Here is a 12,290-nt window from a genome sequence, read left to right as displayed (position 1 = left end):
CAAAGGTTCAGTGATTGAATTTTTTCTGGACACAATAGGGTGTCCTGGGGGTTGAAAGAGAGATTTATGAATTTTCGGAATGCTGGACCAGTGAGGGATACAAGGATGCAATGGAAATAATTTCTCTCCTTTGTTAGTTAACACACCAATCGTAACATTTTTACGCAAAAAGGACCTCAATTTATCTTTATATTTAGGGACTTGATTTGTATTTTTTTTTCAACAATTGTGTCCTCCTTGGTCGTCTCCGGTAAAGTCCACTTTGGCTCATACAACAATGGATGGTGCGATCTGACACTGATGTTTCTTGAGCTTGAAGTTCACTTCTAATCTGTTTAGAAGTTTTTCTGGGCTCTTTTGTTACCATTCGTATTATCCGTCTCTTTGATTTATCATCAATTTTCCTCCTGCGGCCACGTCCAGGGAGGTTGGCTACACTCCCATGGAGCTTAAATTTCTGAATAATATGTGCATCTGTACTCACAGGAACATCATGCTGTGTCATGATCTCGAGGCGAACCCTAGAGTGGACCCTCTGGCTCATGATACCAGAGCTCCCGATGGTGAGCAGATCAAATGGAACCACCCCCTATAGAGGGAGTGTCAGGAGCAGGCCCAAGGGAGTTAGAGCCACAACAGCTGGTACCAAAGGGGCAACTCAAAGAAAATACAGGAGACTAGCGAAGAGGAACAAAGAGGGGGATGATGGATGCCGGGATCCGAGGGGTGGAGCACAGAAATAGGATCTGCGGCGATGGAGCAGGATCAGAGGGACCGGGGAGCCAGCGAGGACTTGTCACTGCAAGAGACAGAGAAAAGAACAGAGTGAGACACACACGGAAGACACACGAGCAAGAGGTAGGGAATAGCAGGAGGTACACAGGAAGACACACGGGCAGAGGTAAGGAATAGCTAGAGCATGCGAGGCACGCTGCAGGCTACAGAGCCTGAAGACAAACGAAGATGCCTGGTGCAGGAACGCAGGCGCTAGCCACACAGATAATCAGGCGCCTTACCTGATCAGAAGCGGCACTGAAATACCCGGTGGGCGCCTGCAAGACAGGGCGGAGCCACCGGGTCACGACCTCCCAGCATCACTAGCGGCAGAAGGAGCGTGAGGGCACATGCGCGAACCTCCGGGACCCTGAGAACACTGGTGAGGGATGGCACGGGACAAAGCCTGCATCACGTTAAGAAGCAGAGGAGCTCAGGTGAGCAACCGCAGGCATGAGAGTACCCACCCTTAGTCCCTTCCTTTTTAAGGCTGGAAAGAAATCTCAAAATACGAGGAGCATAGATGTTCTCTTGGGTTTCCCACGATCTTTCCTCAGGACTGAAACCCCTCCAATCAATCAGGAAAAAGGTCCTTCCCTTAACCTTCTTCATAGCTAATATATCCTTTACGTCAAAGACATCGTCAAAGCTACTTGATCAAGGGGTGCTACAGGGAGACGAATGAAAACGACTTAGTACCACAGGTTTGAGGAGCGATACATGGAAGGAATTGGGGATTCGCAGTGAGGCAGGTAACCTTAATTTGTACAGATAGGTCCATATATATTTGGACAGAGACAACATTTTTCTAATTTTGGTTCTGTTCTAGACATTACCACAATGAATTGTAAACAAAACAATTCAGATGCAGTTGAAGTTCAGACTTTCAGCTTTCATTTGAGGGTATCCACATTAAAATTGGATGAATGGTTTAGGAGTTTCAGCTCCTTAACATGTGCCACCCTGTTTTTAAAGGGACCAAAAGTAATTGGACAGATTAAATAATTGTAAATAAAATGTTCATTTCTAGTAATTGGTTGAAAACCCTTTGTTGGCAATGACTGCCTAATGTCTTGAACTCATGGACATCACCAGACGCTGTTTCCTCCTTTTTGATGCTCTGCCAGGCCTTCACTGCGGTGGTTTTCAGCTGCTGTTTGTTTGTGGGCCTTTCTGTCTGAAGTTTAGTCTTTAACAAGTGACATGCATGCTCAATTGGGTTGAGATCAGGTGACTGACTTGGCCATTCAAGAATATTCCACTTCTTTGCTTTAATAAACTCCTGGGTTGCTTTGGCTTTATGTTTTGGGTCATTGTCCATCTGTAGTATGAAACGACGATCAGTTTGGCTGCATTTGGCTGGATCTGAGCACACAGTATGGCTCTGAATACCTCAGAATTCATTCGGCTGCTTCTGTCCTATGTCACATCATCAATAAACACTTGTGACCCAGTGCCACTGGCAGCCATGCATGTCTAAGCCATCACACTGCCTCCACCGTGTTTTACAGATGATGTGTTATGCTTTGTATCATGAGCTGTACCACGCCTTCGCCATACTTTTCTCTTTCCATCATTCTGGTAGAGGTTGATTTTGGTTTCATCTGTCCAAAGAATGTTCTTCCAGAAGTGTGCTGGCTTTTTTAGATTTTTTTTTAGCAAAGTCCAGTCTAGCCTTTTGATTCTTGATGCTTATGAGTGGCTTGCACCGTACAGTGAACCCTCTGCTGTTCACATGGCATGCATTTTGATAGCGCTGGGCAGCCCGCCTGAGCTAATAGAAGGGTGTCACTACTAGGCTGGCCTGGATGATGTGCATGGCCATAGTGTGAACAGCGCTGCATACAAGTTTTTTATTGTGCATTAACATACCAGGCAACCGCCCCCTCCATGTATTGGTAGGCTGTGAGCAGTTGTTTCATCGGTATTCTTGCACCTGTGTTGCCATCTTAATTATATGGGTCCACTGCATCCTGATAGTGCATTTGTCTTGAGGCATGGACAGGTAAACATTTCTGCTTTTTTGCTGTTTTCTCAGACTGTACTTAGGCCAAATTCTTGTGGTCGGTGAATATAACGAAAGGATGAACGGCACCCTCAAGAAGATAACGCCACTCCTCCAAAGCCAACTTTATGGCCAGAAGTTCTTTGTCTACAATGGAGTAATTGCGTTCTGATGACGAAAACGCTTTAGAGAAGAACCCACAGGTGACTTACTGCCCGGAAGTGGACCTCTGCAAGAGCATTGTTCCTGCTCCAATAGAAGAAGCGTCTAGAGAGGACGAATGGCTTACTGGCGTCATTCCGGTGGAGCACGGAGGCAGTAGCGAATTCTTGTTTCCGAGTCTGTAAGGCTTTTTCAGCCTCAGTGGACCAGAGACTGGGGTTAGCTCCTTTGCGAACAAGGGAGGAGATTGGCCTAGTCAAAGAAGAAAAATGAGGGATAAACTGCCTGTATTAGTTGGCAAAGCCAAGTAATCACTGGATAGCCTTCACCCCGAGGGGACGTGGCCATTTGAGAACTTCAGATACTTTCTCGGAACCCGTCTTCAAGCCGGAATCTGAGACGATATATCCCAAAAAAGGCAAAGAGGTCTGTTCATGACACTCGTTTCCAACGTAGCGAAAAGATGATTTTCTCTTAAACGATGCAAAACTCGACGAAAGTCTCATCAGTGAGAGGATAGGTCTGGAGAAAAAATGAGGATGTCGTCTCGCTAACCACGACACAGGAGTAAATAAGATCCCAAAAGATGTAATTAACGAATTCAGGGGCATTGCAGAGGCCGAACAGCATAACTAAATACTCATAATGGCCGTCACGTATGTTGAATGCGGTCTTCCACTCATCTCCAGCGAGAATACAAACCAGATTATAGGCTCCGTGAAGGTCAAGTTTGGTGAATAGTCGCGCTCCTCACAGAAGGTCAAAAAGCTCCGGGATAAGCGGCAGAGGATATTTGTTCTTGACCGTAATGTTGTTCAGGCCTCTGTAGTCTACACATGGATGAAGAGAGCCATCCTTCTTCTTTACAAAGAAGAATCCCGCAACAGCAGGAAAATAGGATTTCCGAATAAAGCCTTTAGCCAGATTAAAATGAACGTACTCCGACATGGCTTGAGTCTGTGCAGGAGAGAGCAGATAGATTCTGCCCTTTGTAGGAACGGCACCAGGGATGAGGTCAATTGAAATATATATATATATATTTATTTATATGAGGCTCATTATTCACTATGGAGCATTATATGGGGCTAGTTGTACTGTATGGAACAATATATAGGGCTCATTGTGCAGTAAGGAGCAATATATGGGGCTCATTCTGTATGGACCACTATATGGTGTCCATAATACTGTATTGAGCATTATTTTCGGCACATAATACCATATGGAGCCATATATGTGGCTTATACTGTGTGGAGCAATATATGGGGCTCATTATTCTGTATGGAGCATTATGTGGTGCACATAATACAGTATGGAACAATATATTGTGCTCATTATTCTGTATGGAGCACTATGTGACACCCATAATGCTGTATGGAACAATATATGAGGCTCATTATTCTGTACGGAGCAATATATGGGGCTCATTATTCTGTATGGAGCATTATGTGGTGCACATAATACAGTATGGAACAATATATTGTGCTCATTATTCTGTATGGAGCACTATGTGACACCCATAATGCTGTATGGAACAATATATGAGGCTCATTATTCCGTACGGAGCAATATATGGGGCTCATTATTCTGCAAGAAGCATTTGGGACTCCTTATTCTATATGGAGCAATAAAGGGTCTCATTAATAAATAAAAATAATAAATAAATCTTTATTTTTATATAGCGCTAACATATTGCGCAGCGCTTTACAGTTTGCATACATTTTCATCACTGTCCCGGGTGGGGCTCACAATCTATATTCCCTATCAGTATGTCTTTGGAGTGTGGGAGGAAACCGGAGTGCCCGGAGGAAACCCACGCAAACACGGGGAGAACATACAAACTCCTTGCAGATGTTGTCCTTGGTGGGATTCGAACCCAGGACTCCAGCGCTGCAAGGCTGCAGCGCTAACCACTGAGCCACCGTGCTGCCCGTTATACTGTATGGAGCAATATATGAGGCTTATTATTTTGTATGGAGCAATATATGGGGCTCATTATTCTGTATGGAGCATTATATGGGGCTCATTATACTGTATGGAGCAATATATGGGGATCATTATACTGTATGGAGTATTATATATAATATATATATATATTTATATATATATATATCCTTTAAAGCTCATATCCATCTACGCATCTGTCTATCTATATGATTCTCATTGTGACATCACAGTATTATCTATGTCACAATGATGTGATGACATCATCACATTCTACATTCCAGTATTACAGCCCGTAGGAAATCACTGCCTCACAGACTTCCAAGGGTGAGGGAGTTACTTTTGTTTTTCGTGACGCACGAAGCAAAAATTGATTCCAAAATGTATAAAGAGAGAAGACAAGCCCAGCGAGATCGGGTACTGAGAGAGAGGAGAGGATTAAATGAAGAGCAGGTATTATTATTCGCTTTAGGGCGAAAAGACATTATTCTACCGGAGATGGACACTGACGCCTCTGGAATGGCGTCCAAACGACAAAATCTAGAGAAAATGAGAAAGTCCAAAAGACATGAGATCCTTACAGAGAGAAGGATCATGGAGAACCTCATGGAGTCCCACTCTGCAGCCTCCGCTGAGCTTCAGAGGGCCATACTTATCTCCTTGAAAAAAATTGGAGATCTGGCCCCTGCAATAAGGATGAGGAATAAAGGAGCCATCCTAAATAAGTGGAGAAACATCGGCGCAGATATAAAGCTGGACAAGGTTCTCCAAGAAACTCCAAGACTGGTCTCATCCAGATCTAAAAGAAAGGACATCCTGGACCTGAAAAGAGCGGCAGCCAAGAAGAGAATTCGGAACAGCAGAGACTGGGTTATCCAATGCAGGAGACATCTGACCCATGCTACGCCCATTATTAATGGGAATGGTGCACTATGGAGATCCCAGTCATCAGCCAAAACCGTCAGCGTTTCTTCACCAGAAGGAGCAATGGATGAAGATGAAACAGGTAAGATGGAAACAGCTCAGTAGAATAAGACTGGGGGCGAGGGGGATTATACTCCTAAAATTATGTGCAGACCTCAATTATCAATGCTGACTTGTGGAAGAACTGTCCTTGCTGCCCGTAGCAGCCAGTCACATTTCAGTGTTCCATAGAATGTTTAGAACCGGAATCTGTGCTGTGAATTGTTGCTACGGGCAACAGGGACATTTTTGCAATTAGACAGTTTTGATAAACGAAACACCAAATATTCGACATTTCCTGCTGATGTATAGAGTTCTGTCTAAAATTGTAATATATGATATCTGGAGCTATATTTATTAACCCCTAGTTGATTGGGTAGTTTTTTTTCCTCCCTTTTTCGAAAAGCCATACGTTTTTTTTCTTCATTTGTCTTCTAATACAGCCGTATGCGAGCTTGTTTTTTTTTCAGTGGGCCGAGCTGTAGCTTCAAACGACCGCATTTATTTTGTCAATGTTTTTTTTTTTTTTAAAAGGAAAAAAGGAGTTTGGTAAAATTGTGTAGAAAAAAGGGATTCCGACTTTTTTTTTTATTGTGTTAATTGTGTGATAAAAATGACCTCAAAAAATAATTCTCCATGTCTGATACAATTCTGGTAATGCCCAATATGCATAAGTTTTCTTTTATTTTTTTCTCATTTCAGTATTTACTGTTTGGGATAATTATTTTTATATTTTTGCATAGCGGACTTTTACTAATGAAGTGATCCTGGATATGCTTATTATTTATTATTATTATTATTATTATTATTAATTGGTAAGGTTAAGTAATTCAAATTAAATTATTGAATTTATTTTTTAAATTTTTTTATGTCATTTTTTAGTCTCTTTAGAAGATTTGACCCTGAGATTTTCTGATCTCTTGTATAGGGACTGTATCGCCGTATAAAGCTTTAGTGACGTTCTCATATGAAATTAAGCCAGGCAGGTCTTAACAATAGGACGAAAGTAAAAGATAAGGCCCATATAGACATTTCAACCAATAAACCCCTTGCAGTTGAGTCCTGAGGGGACTGATTGGTGCTGGTGCACACAAATCGGCATTCACTTAATTTAAGTAGCACTGTCAGCATTGAAATAGTTAAACTGAAGCAATCGGAGTGTGCTCTAGTCACGGCAGTTATAGGCAGGTGGCAGCTATGTAATACAGCTGGTATTAGCCTGGTAAAATGCATGCTCAGCGCCTGAGTCCGCATTTAAAGGGAATCTGTCACCCGTTTTTTGAGATATCATACAGTGATATCATTCAATTGTGTGTCACATAAGGATTCTCTTAGAAACTTTTGCTTCCCCCTAACCCTGCACCTTTCATGCATAAATACCTTTTTTATATCGGTTCAGATGTATGTAAACTGCTGCTGTCCGGTCCGCTGTGCGGGGCTTATTCAACTGCTCCCCCCCCTCCCTGTCTTGCTCTACGCATTTCTTCTTGTGTACAGCCAGACAGGGATGGAGGGGGCAGGTGAATAAGCCCCGCCCAGCGGATCGGACAGCAGCAGTTTACATACATCTGAACCGATATAAAAAAGGTATTTATGCATGAAAGGTGCGGGGTCAGGGGGAAGCAAAAGTACAAAGAGAATCCTTATGTGACACACAATTGAATGATATCATTGTATGATATCTAAAAAAAAAGGGGTGACAGATTCCCTTTAATGGAAAGTGTATTTCCATTATTTGTTCTCAAAGAGATTAAGAAATCTTATATTATCTCAGCAGGTGCAAACGTTATGATGCCCTCTGGCATCGCAGATGTGAAAGCAGAAGACCTTGGTGATGCCAGATCCCCTATTTTACCTGTGAGAAAACTGGTTAAAACTGAAAATCCTATTGACCTTTCCAGCCTTGTTATACTCACTGATATTGGAAAAGGAACTTACGGAAAGGTAAGAATGAATTTATACTACTCCGTGCTCCCCAATGTATTCTTCACCAGATACACAGGATGATATAAATATTCATTACAGGATCTCCATATGTAATGATAATTGGGATACAACAGTGATCCATTACACAGATCCCTAGAATAGATGAGAGTTTGCTCTGATCTTCTGTGATTTTTCACCAGGTCGTCTTGGCATCAGATCCGGTCAGCAAAGAATTACTGGTCCTTAAGATCATGGGAAAGAGGCGTTGTGATGAGGAAACATTCTGTACAGAGTTAAAGGTCCTAAGTATTGGCGCCGGCTGCCGCTTCATAACATCTCTGCGGGGCTTTGTAGAAACATCACAAGATTATATAATAGCCATGGAGGCAATGGCCGGAGGAGATCTGTTTAGCCAAATGGGAGAATCGATGAAGTTCGATATAGAGACCACAAGGTAAATGTCTTAGGCTGAATCATAATAATCTGCTGCCCGTTCATTATGGTCCTAAAGTGTGTGTAACCACTGATCCATCCTCTACTTTCTTCTCCACAGACGCTTTGCAGCAGAAATGGTTTGCGGCATCCAGTTCCTCCATGAACACGGCGTGATACATCGGTAATCAGTTCATCTTCATAAATCTATGTTGTCACCTTACATATCTAATGAAGTTCTTTTCATGAATTATTCTCACCATCAGTGTCTGCTCCTTTTCCCCGCAGTGACCTGAAGCCTCATAACGTCCTCATTGACAGCACTGGACACATAAAACTCTGTGACTTTGGCCTATCAGCCGTGAACGTGAGCAAGGATGACGCCTTGGAAGAACTTTATGGCACGAAGGGTTACATCGCGCCTGAGGTAAGGAACATCCCTGAGTGATTGATGCCGATAGTAGGATTGAGTACTAATCTGAGTATCCTGCTCACATATCATCACAGACCGGTCCTCATAGGCTCAGTGTGTAAATCCCCTCCCCGGTATATTCAGCTCATCTCCTATCTTATGTTCCTACAGGTACTGGATAGAGAAGGCTACAATCATCTGGCAGATTCCTTTTCATTTGGCGTCATCCTGTACATGATGATTGTGGGGAAGCATCCGTTCGATAACAGTGGCGATATGGACGACTACCATGAGTCTTTGGACAATGTCCCAGATTTTCCACCCTCGATCCCCACCGATGCCCTTGACATCTTAGAAGGGGTAAGTAGGATTAGGTGAAGAAGGATGATGGTAGATTATAAGGAAGGATAGAGGACATGATGCTGACAGTCCATAGACATTGTGTAATAACATATCAGTAATAATACATAATATAACGATCAATGGTCTCTCTCATCTTCCAGCTTCTCTGCATAACTCCATCTGCTCGGTATGCCATAACATCGTTCATCCGAGAGCGCCCATTCTTCCACTCCATAAACTGGAGCGACGTGGAGTCCGGCAGAGCCGAACCACCGTTCCATTACGGACATGTAAGTATAGCACATAGGGACATCCATAGTGTTACCTCTGCCCAGTAGCACACATACCCACCATACACCTCATCATTATATCCCCCAGTATACAGTATATATGTGAGGAGCCAGTTCGAAGAAATGTAAATTTCTCTTCTTAAATCGGAGAAAAGCAGCGCTCACCTTTAAAAATCACTTTCTTAATAACATCCTTTAAGACATATCATCAGTAGAGAGAGAAGTATCAGGTGCGACTGTTCACAGAGTCCAGCCGTTATAGTCTACAGGACATTAATAAAGGAGTATTTTTATACGGCGAGTGACGTTTTCTTCATTTTTGGCCTGTAATTGTTTCCCCAGTTTGGTGTCTATTAAAATGAGCTCCCCTGTGGTCCACGGACCCTTTTTTAAATGTGCAACCTGCGATATTGTGATCTCCGCCCAGACTTTAGGATGGTGTCGAGTCGCTTCAATTTCTTTATTTTGAATATATTTCTTTTCTTACAGGAGTAATAGGCTGATATAAATCAGCCCCATTCCAGCAACATCGAGGAATGAAGCTTTAATTAATCGGATGAGACAATTACCTGGACTTTCTAATTTACCGGACTGTGACAAATACTACAGCGCTTCCACCACATTAACAGCCACGTAGATTCGAGCACCAAACATCCAGGGATGTATTCCGATCGCCATATTTGGGGTCAGGAAGGAATTTTTTTCCCCTGAGGATATTCCAACAACAAGTCCTCGGGGTTATTTTTCGCCTTCCTCTGGATTGAAATGGCAAGTAAACAAAGGCTGAAATTGAAGGACTTCTTTCAGCCAAACTTGCCATTTGGTTGACTCATCTACACTGTGGTGGTAAGAACAAGACTACTGGATGTGGACAGAGAAGGCAGCGGCTGCTCCTTCTCCACCAGATATAGACAAAAAGAAGGCAGCGGCTGCTCCTTCTCCACCAGATATAGACAAAAAGAAGGCAGCGGCTGCTCCTTCTCCACCAGATATGGCCAAAGAGAAGGCAGCGGCTGCTCCTTCTCCACCAGATATGGCCAAAGAGAAGGCAGCGGCTGCTCCTTCTCATACTTGGCCATAGACTGGGGTCACACTTGCGAGAAACTCTCGCGTCTCTATACCCGGCACTGCCACCGGCACTTGGACCTTAGCGCTCAGCTGCATAGAAACAAACTCCGGTCCTGAGTGACAGCGGCAATTGTGACCCCGACCATATACAGACACTACCGGGTCATGGACAGAATGAAGAAACGGCTGGTCCTTCATCTACCTGACCATGGCCAGACAGAAGGCCATATGGTTGATCGCGGTGTTGTAAGAATCCAGTAAAACTCCATCTACACAGATCACACATTACACATTCCTGCTCTTCTCCTCTCCATTGTGTGTGATCCAGACCTGGATGTGCAAAAACAGCACAAGTGCAACCAAAGGCCCGAGGAGCGGAATCATCAACATCTGCTCCTCTCTATAGAAAGTTACTGTATCTACAGACTTTCTTATTTTATCTTTGCATATTAGTAACACCTTTCATGCAAAAATAAATATATTGAACATCTATGCTGCTTCTAGATCGATTCTTCTAACAGAACTGCTTTTTGGTACTTTTACTAATATCCTGATGACCTAATGTAATTGTGGAAGGGGCTGAATATCTCATAAGGATTTCTGCATACAGTAAAATATTTAAGTTCTAAAAAGAGATGAAAGAATTTAATCTACTCAAACTTTACAAGTATCCTCACTTACTGCTCTCCCAGTAGCATAACTTCTGGAGAAGCAGAGGTTGAAGTTGCCCCAAGCCCCTCACTCAGACGGGCCCACCCAAAGCTTAACTTATCGGTGAGGGCAGCCAGATGATGCAGAAAGACTTGATACAGAATAGCAGGGGGGAACACTAGACGAGCCCTGGGCAGAGATAAGGGGGATAGAGCGACATAATGAAGTCTGTGACCTTGAAGTATAAGGTGCTCAGTGCTCAGAGACATGGCCGAGGTGAGGAAGGCTGAACCTGACCACCACTGAGCAAGACACAGAAGTACAAGGTGTTCAGTGCTCAGAGACATGGCCGAGGTAAGAAAGGCTGAACCTCACCGAGCAAGACACAGAAGGTGAAACATCAAGACCAGAGGTGAACCTAGCCTCTCTGCTGCCTGAGGCAAGCAGCAAAATGACACCCCACACACACAAAGTAAATTCTCATATCTATCCTGTAAAACTGAGTACAGTAGTGGACATTTTGATTTAGATAAATAGAAAAAAAAAAGGGTCCAAACACAAGGATGTTAGCGGCATCACACGCACATAGAAGAACAACACAGAAGTATCCAAAACAAGGGTCATTAATGGCAATGGTAGGGTTGGCACAGGGCCGGACTGGGACAAAAAAGCAGCCCTGCCACACAAATCCCACCAGCCCACAAACTATAACACTCCTCACCCCGATCAGTGAATTTTTGCTATACTTTGTTGTCCCCTCATCACTCTCTTTAAGGAGTTATTTGAAGAGCCACATGTGAATGGCACCACAGAGCGTATGATTGACCACAGCTCCATTTACATGGTGCTCTTCAAAGCTATGTTTCCCAGGATCATGGGGGTCCCAGCGGTCAGATCCACAACAAACAGAAAGTCATCCCCTATCCCCACATAATGCTCCATACAGTATTATGTGTCCCATATATTACTTTGTACAGTATAATGGGCCCCATATAATGCTCCATACAGCATAATGGGCCCCATATATTACTTTGTACAGTATAATGGGCCCCATATAATGCTCCATACAGTATAATGGGTCCCATATTTTACTTTGTACAGTATAATGGGCCCCATATAATGCTCCATACAGTATAATGGGCCCCATATATTACTTCGTACAGTATAAGGGGCACCATATATTACTTCCTACAGCATAATGGGCACCATATATTACTGCCTACAGTTTAATGGGCCCAATATATTACTTCATACAGTATAATGGGCACCATATACTACTTCATACAGTATAATGGGCACCATATATTACTTCATACAGTAGAAT

The sequence above is a fragment of the Dendrobates tinctorius genome, unplaced genomic scaffold (assembly GCF_039654945.1).
Source record: "Dendrobates tinctorius isolate UK_male_01 unplaced genomic scaffold, ASM3965494v1 ptg000009l, whole genome shotgun sequence".
Lineage (NCBI taxonomy): Eukaryota > Metazoa > Chordata > Amphibia > Anura > Dendrobatidae > Dendrobates > Dendrobates tinctorius.
This window is presented reverse-complemented; position numbering follows the sequence as displayed.